This window comes from Macaca fascicularis, chromosome 1 (assembly GCF_037993035.2).
Source record: "Macaca fascicularis isolate 582-1 chromosome 1, T2T-MFA8v1.1".
Lineage (NCBI taxonomy): Eukaryota > Metazoa > Chordata > Mammalia > Primates > Cercopithecidae > Macaca > Macaca fascicularis.
In genome coordinates, this window is record NC_088375.1 from 17,636,987 (window position 1) to 17,644,347 (window position 7,361).

The window sequence follows — 7,361 nt, forward strand, 5'->3', positions numbered from 1 at the left end:
GCATCCCAGGGATGAAGCCCACTTGATCATGGTGAATAAGCTTTTTGATGTGCTGCTGGATCCGGTTTGCCAGTATTTTATTGAGGATTTGTGCATCGATGTTCATCAGGGATATTGGTCTAAAATTCTCTTTTTTTGTTGTGTCTCTGCCAGGCTTTGGTGTCAGGATGTTGGCCTCATAAAATGAGTTAGGGAGGATTCCCTCTTTTTCTATTGATTGGAATAGTTTCAGAAGGAATGGTACCAGCTCCTCCTTGTACCTCTGGTAGAATTCATCTGTGAATCCATCTGGTCCTGGACTTTTTTTGGTTGGTAGGCTATTAATTATTGCCTCAATTTCAGAGCCTGCTATTGGTCTATTCAGGGATTCAGGTTCTTCCTGGTTTAGTCTTGGGAGAGTGTAAGTATCCAGGAAATTATCCATTTCTTCTAGATTTTCTAGTTTATTTGCGTAGAGGTGTTTATAGTATTCTCTGATGGTAGTTTGTATTTCTGTGGGGCCAGTGGTGATATCCCCTTTATCATTTTTTATTGTGTCTATTTGATTCTTCTCTCTTTTCTTCTTTATTAGTCTTGCTAGCGGTCTATCAATTTTGTTGATCTTTTCAAAAAACCAACTCCTGGATTCATTGATTTTTTGGAGGGTTTTTTGTGTCTCTATCTCCTTCAGTTCTGCTCTGATCTTAGTTATTTCTTGCCTTCTGCTAGCTTTTGAATGTATTTGCTCTTGCTTCTCTAGTTCTTTTAATTGTGATGTTAGCGTGTCAATTTTAGATCTTTCCAGCTTTCTCTTGTGGGCATTTAGTGCTATAAATTTCCCTCTACACACTGCTTTAAATGTGTCCCAGAGATTCTGGTATGTTGTATCTTTGTTCTCATTGGTTTCAAAGAACATCTTTATTTCTGCCTTCATTTCGTGTGTACCCAGTAGTCATTCAGGAGCAGGTTATTCAGTTTCCATGTAGTTGAGCAGTTTTGATTGAGTTTCTTAGTCCTGAGTTCTAGTTTGATTGCACTGTGGTCTGAGAGACAGTTTGTTATAATTTCTGTTCTTGTACATTTGCTGAGGAGTGCTTTACTTCCAATTATGTGGTCAATTTTGGAGTAAGTACGATGTGGTGCTGAGAAGAATGTATATTCTGTTGATTTGGGGTGGAGGGTTCTGTAGATGTCTATTAGGTCTGCTTGCTGCAGAGATGAGTTCAATTGCTGGATATCCTCATTAACTTTCTGTCTCGTTGATCTGTCTAATGTTGACAGTGGGGTGTTGAAGTCTCCCATTATTATTGTATGGGAGTCTAAGTCTCTTTGTAAGTCTCTAAGGACTTGCTTTATGAATCTGGGTGCTCCTGTATTGGGTACATATATATTTAGGATAGTTAGCTCTTCCTGTTGAATTGATCCCTTTACCAATATGTAATGGCCTTCTTTGTCTCTTTTGATCTTTGATGGTTTAAAGTCTGTTTTATCAGAGACTAGTATTGCAACCCCTGCTTTTTTTTGTTCTTCATTTGCTTGGTAGATCTTCCTCCATCCCTTTATTTTGAGCCTATGTATGTCCTGCATGTGAGATGGGTCTCCTGAATACAGCAGACTGATGGGTCTTAACTCTTTATCCAGTTTGCCAGTCTGTGTCTTTTAATTGGAGCATTTAGTCCATTTACATTTAAGGTTAATATTGTTATGTATGAACTTGATCCTGCCATTATGATATTAACTGTTATTTTGCTCATTAGTTAATGCAGTTTCTTCCTAGCCTCGATGGTCTTTACATTTTGGCATGTTTTTGCAATGGCTGGTACCGGTTGTTCCTTTCCATGTTTAGTGCTTCCATCAGGGTCTCTTGTAAGGCAGGCCTGATGGTGACAAAATCTCTAAGTATTTGCTTATCTGTAAAAGATTTTATTTCTCCTTCACTTATGAAACTTAGTTTGGCTGGATATGAAATTCTGGGTTTATAATTTTTTTCTTTAAGAATGTTGAATATTGGCCCCCACTCTCTTCTGGCTTGTAGAGTTTCTGCCGAGAGATCTGCTGTTAGTCTGATGGGCTTCCCTTTGTGGGTAACCCGACCTTTCTCTCTGGCTGCCCTTAAGATTTTTTCCTTCATTTCAATTTTGGTGAATGTGGCAATTATGTGTCTTGGAGTTGCTCTTCTCGAGGAGTATCTTTGTGGTGTTCTCTGTATTTCCTGAATTTGAATGTTGGCCTGCCCTACTAGGTTGGGGAAGTTCTCCTGGATGATATCCTGAAGAGTGTTTTCCAACTTGGTTCCATTTTCCCCCTCACTTTCAGGCACCCCAATCAGACATAGATTTGGTCTTTTTACATAATCCCATACTTCTTGCAGGCTTTGTTCATTTATTTTTCTTCTTTTTTCTTTAGATTTCTCTTCTCGCTTCATTTCATTCATTTGATCCTCAATCGCTGATACTCTTTCTTCCAGTTGATCGAGTCGGTTACTGAAGCTTGTGCATTTGTCACATATTTCTTGTGTCATGGTTTTCATCTCTGTCCGTTCGTTTATGGCCTTCTCTGCATTAATTATTCTGGTTATCAATTCTTCCACTCTTTTTTCAAGATTTTTAGTTTCTTTGCGCTGGGTACGTAATTCCTCCTTTAGCTCTGAGAAGTTTGATGGACTGAAGCCTTCTTCTCTCATCTCGTCAAAGTCACTCTCCATCCAGTTTTGATCCGTTGCTGGCGATGAGCTGCATTCCTTTGGAGGGGGAGATGCGCTCTTATTTTTTGAATTTCCAGCTTTTCTGCCCTGCTTTTTCCCCATCTTTGTGGTTTTATCTGCTTCTGGTCTTTGATGATGGTGACGTACTGATGGGGTTTTGGTGTGAGTTTCTTTCCTGTTTGTTAGTTTTCCTTCTAACAGTCAGGACCCTCAGCTGTAGGTCTGTTGGAGATTGCTTGAGGTCCACTCCAGACCCTGTTTGCCTGGGTGTCAGCAGCAGAGGCTGCAGAAGATAGAATACTGCTGAACAGCGAGTGTACCTGTCTGATTCTTGCTTTGGAAGCTTCCTCTTAGGGGTGTACTCCACCGTGTGAGGTGTGGGGTGTGGGTCTGCCCCTAGTGGAGGAGGTCTCCCAGTTAGGCTACTCAGTGGGGGGTCAGGGACCCACTTGAGCAGGCAGTCTGTCCGTTCTCAGATCTCAACCTCCGTGTTGGGAGATCCATCGCTCTCTTCAAAGCTGTCAGAGTCGCTTGCGTCTGCAGAGGTTTCTGCTGCTTTTTGTTGTTGTTGTTGTTGTTGTTGTTTAGCTGTGCCCTGTCCCCAGAGGTGGAGTCTACAGAGACTGGCAGGCCTCCTTGAGCTGCTGTGAGCTCCACCCAGTTCGATCTTCCCAGGGCTTTGTTTACCTACTTAAGCCTCAGCAATGGCGGGCGCCCCTCCCCCAGCCTCGCTGCTGCCTTGCAGTTAGATCGCAGACTGCTGTGCTAGCAATGAGGAAGGCTCCGTGGGCTTCGGACCATCCCGGCCAGGTGTGGGATATAATCTCCTGGTGTGCCTGTTTGCTTAAAGTGCAGTATTGGGGTGAGAGTTACCCGATTTTCCAGGTGTTGTGTGTCTCAGTTCCCTGGCTAGGAAAAGGGATTCCCTTCCCCCTTGCGCTTCCCAGGTGAGGTGATGCCTCGCCTTGCTTCAGCTCTTGCTGGTCGGGCTGCAACAGCTGACCAGCACCGATTGTCCGGCACTCCCCAGTGAGATGAACCCAGTACCTCAGTTGATAATGCAGAAATCACCTGTCTTCTGTGTCGTTCGCGCTGGGAGCTGGAGACTGGAGCTGTTCCTATTCGTCCATCTTGCTCCTCCCCAGGAGCAAATTATTTAATGTCCATGTATTTACATAGTTCTGTGGTTTCCTTTTGGAGTTAATTTCCAATTTTATTTCACTGTGGTCTGAGAGAGTACTTGACGTAATTTTGATATTCTTAAATTTACTGAGACTCGTTTTAAGGCCTAGTATATCATCTGTCTTGCAGAGGGTTACATATGCTGATGAAAAGAATGTATGTTCTGCAATTGTTAGGTAGACTGTTCTGTAAATATCTGTTAGGACCATTTGTTCTAAGGTATGGTTTAAGTCCATTGTTTCTTTGTTGACTTTCTGTCTTAATGACCTATCTAGTGCTGTCAGTGGAGTATTAACATCTCCGACTATTATTGTGTTGCTTGCTGTCTATCTTCTTAGGTCTAGTAATAATTGTTTTAAAAATTTGGGAGCTCCAGTGTTAGGTGCATATATATTTAGGATTGTGGTATTTTCCTATTGGACAAGGCCTTTCATCATTATATAATGTCTCTCTTTATATATTTTAGCTGTTATTGCTTTAAAGTCTGTTTTTTCTGGTATAAGAATAGCTACTCCTGCTAACTTTTGGGTTCTATTTACATGGAATGTCGTTTTCCCCCAGTTTACCTTAAGTTTATATGAGTCCTTATGTGGCAGGTGAGTCTCTTGAAGATAGCAGGTACTTGGTTGGTGGATTTTTATCCATTCTGCCATTCTGTGGAGCATTTAGGCCATTTATATTCAATATTAGTATTGAGATGTGAGGTACTATTCTATTCATCATGCTGGTTGTTGCCTGAATACCTTGTTGTTGTTGTTTTTCATTGTGTTATTTATTTATTTATTTAAAGACAGAGTCTTGCTCTGTCACCCAGGCTGGAGGGCAGTGGCATAATCTTAGCTCAATGCAGCCTCTGCCTTTTGGGTTCAAATAATTCTTGTGCCTCAGCCTCCAGAGTAGCTGGGATTAGAGGCATGCACCATCATATCTGGCTAACTTTTGTATTTTTAGTAAAGACAGGGTTTTATCATGTTGGCCAGGCCAGGCTGATCTTGAACTCCTCACATCAAGCAATCTACCCACCTTTGCCTCCCAAAGTGTTGGGATTATAGGCATGAGCCACCACACCCAGACTGTGTTATTTTTATTTTTATTTATTTATTTTTTTGAGACAGTGTTTTGCTCTTGTTGCCCAGGTAGGAGTGCAATGGTGCGATCTCAGCTCACCACAACCTCTGCCTCCTGGGTTCAAATGATTCTCCTGCCTCAGCCTCCTGAGTAGCTGGGATTACAGGCATGCGCCACCACACCTGGCTAATTTTGTATTTTTGGTAGAGACAGGGTTTCAACATGTTGGCCAGGTTAGTCTCAAACTCCTGACCTCAGGTGATCCACCTGATCTCCTGGCCTCCCAAAGTGCTGGGGATTATAGGCATGAGCCACTGTGCCCAGCCCTAGCCTGTGTTATTGTTTTACAGGTCCTATTCGATTTGTGCTTTAAGGAGGTTCTATTTTGGTGTATTTTGAGGTTTTGTTTTAAGATTTAGAACTCCAGCCAGGTGCAGTGGCTCACGCCTCTAATCCTTGCACTTTGGGAGGCTGAGGCAGGTGGATCATGAGGTCAGGAGATCGAGACCATTCTGGCTAACAGATGAAACCCTGTCTCTACTAAAAATATAAAAAATTAGCCAGGCGTGGTGGCATGCACCTGTAATCCCAGCTACTTGTGAGGCTGAGGCAGGAGAATCACTTGAACCCAGGAGACGGAGCTTGTGTGAGCCAAGATTGCCTCACTGCATTCCAGAGCCTGGGCGACAGAGCAAGACTCTGTCTCCAAAACAAACAAATAAACAAACAAACAAACAAAAAAAAAAAGTAGGATTTAGAACTCCTTTTAACATTTTAGTGCTGGCTTGCTAGTAGTGAATTATCTTAGCATTTCTTTGTGTGAAAAATACTTTATCTCTCCTTCATTTATGAAACCCTGTTTCCATGATACAAAATTTTTGGTTGATAATTATTTTGCCTGAGGAGGCTAATGATAGGACCCTAATTCCTTCTGGTTGGTAGGGTTTCCACTGAGAAATCTGTTAATCTGATAGGTTTTCCTTTGTAGGTTATCTGATGCTTTTGCCTCATAGCTTTTAAGATTCTTTCCTTCATCTTAACTTTAGATAACCTGATGACTATGTGCCTAGTTGATGATCTTTTTGCAATGAATTCCCAGGTGTTCTTTGAGCTTCTTGTATTTGGATTTTTTCATCTCTAGCAAGACTGGGGAAGTTTTCCTCTATTATTCCCTCAAATAAGTTTTTTTCAAACTTTTAGATTTCTCTTCTTTCTCAGAAACACCAATTATTCTTAGGTTTGGTCATTTAACATAATCCCAAATTTCTTGGCATCTTTGTTCATTTTTTAAAATTCTTTTTGTCTTCGTTGAATTGGGTAAATTCGAAAGTCTTATCTTCGAGCTCTGAAGTTCTTCCTTTTACTTGTTTGATGCTGTTATTGAATCATTCCAGTGTAGTTTGCATTTCTCTGAGTGTATCTTTCATTTCCAAAAGTTGTGATTTTTAAAAATTTATGCTATCTATTTCTCTGGGACTTTTTTCTCCCTAGCCTATATATATATATTTTTATTTTTTTAAAGTTGTTATTCACCTTTCTCTGGTACTTCCCTGAGTAGCTTAATAGTGTTCCAAACTCTTTATCTGGCAATTCAGAGATTTCTTCTTGGTTTGGATCCACTGCTAGAAAACTAGTGTGATCTTCTGGGAGTGCTATAGAACCTTGTTTTGTCATATTACCAGAATTTTTTGGTTCCTTCTCATTTGGGTAGTCTGTTTCAGTGGAAACATCTGGAACTCAAGGACTGCTGTTCAGATTCTTTTGTGCCATGGGATGATCCCTTGATGTGATGCTCTCTCCCTTCCCTAGGGATGGGGCTTCCTGAGAGCCAGACTGCAATGATTGTTATTGCCCTTCTGGGTCTAGCCACCCAGTGCGGCTACAGGGCTCTGGGCTGGTGCCGGGGATATCTGCAAAGAGTCCTGTGATGTGATCTGTCTTTAGGTCTCCCAGCCATGGATACTAGCACCTGCTCCAGTAGAGGTGGCAGGGGAATGAAGTGGATTTTGTGGGAGTTCTTGGTTATAGTTTGTTTAGAGTGCTACTTTTCTCAAATTCTGGTTATGCTAGCAGTAAAGTTGTCATGTGGACAGACTCAGGACCTCTTGTTAGCCAGGGTCTTGCAGGTGGTGGAATTAGCTGTTGTTTTCCTCTTCTTTGGAGCAGTTGTTCTGTTATGAGTAGCTATAATGGCTTGAGTTGGTTGGCCTCTAGCCAGGAGGTGGCATTTTTTTTTTTTTTTTTTTTTTTTTGAGGTGGAGTCTCATTTACTCTATCACCCAGGCTAGAGTACAGTGGTGCAATCTCTGCTCACTGCAACCTTCACCTCCCAGGTTCAAGTTCTCCTGCCTCAGCCTCCTGAGTAGCTGGGATTATGGTTGTGCACCACCATGCCTGGCTAATTTTTCTATTTTTAGTAGAGATGGAG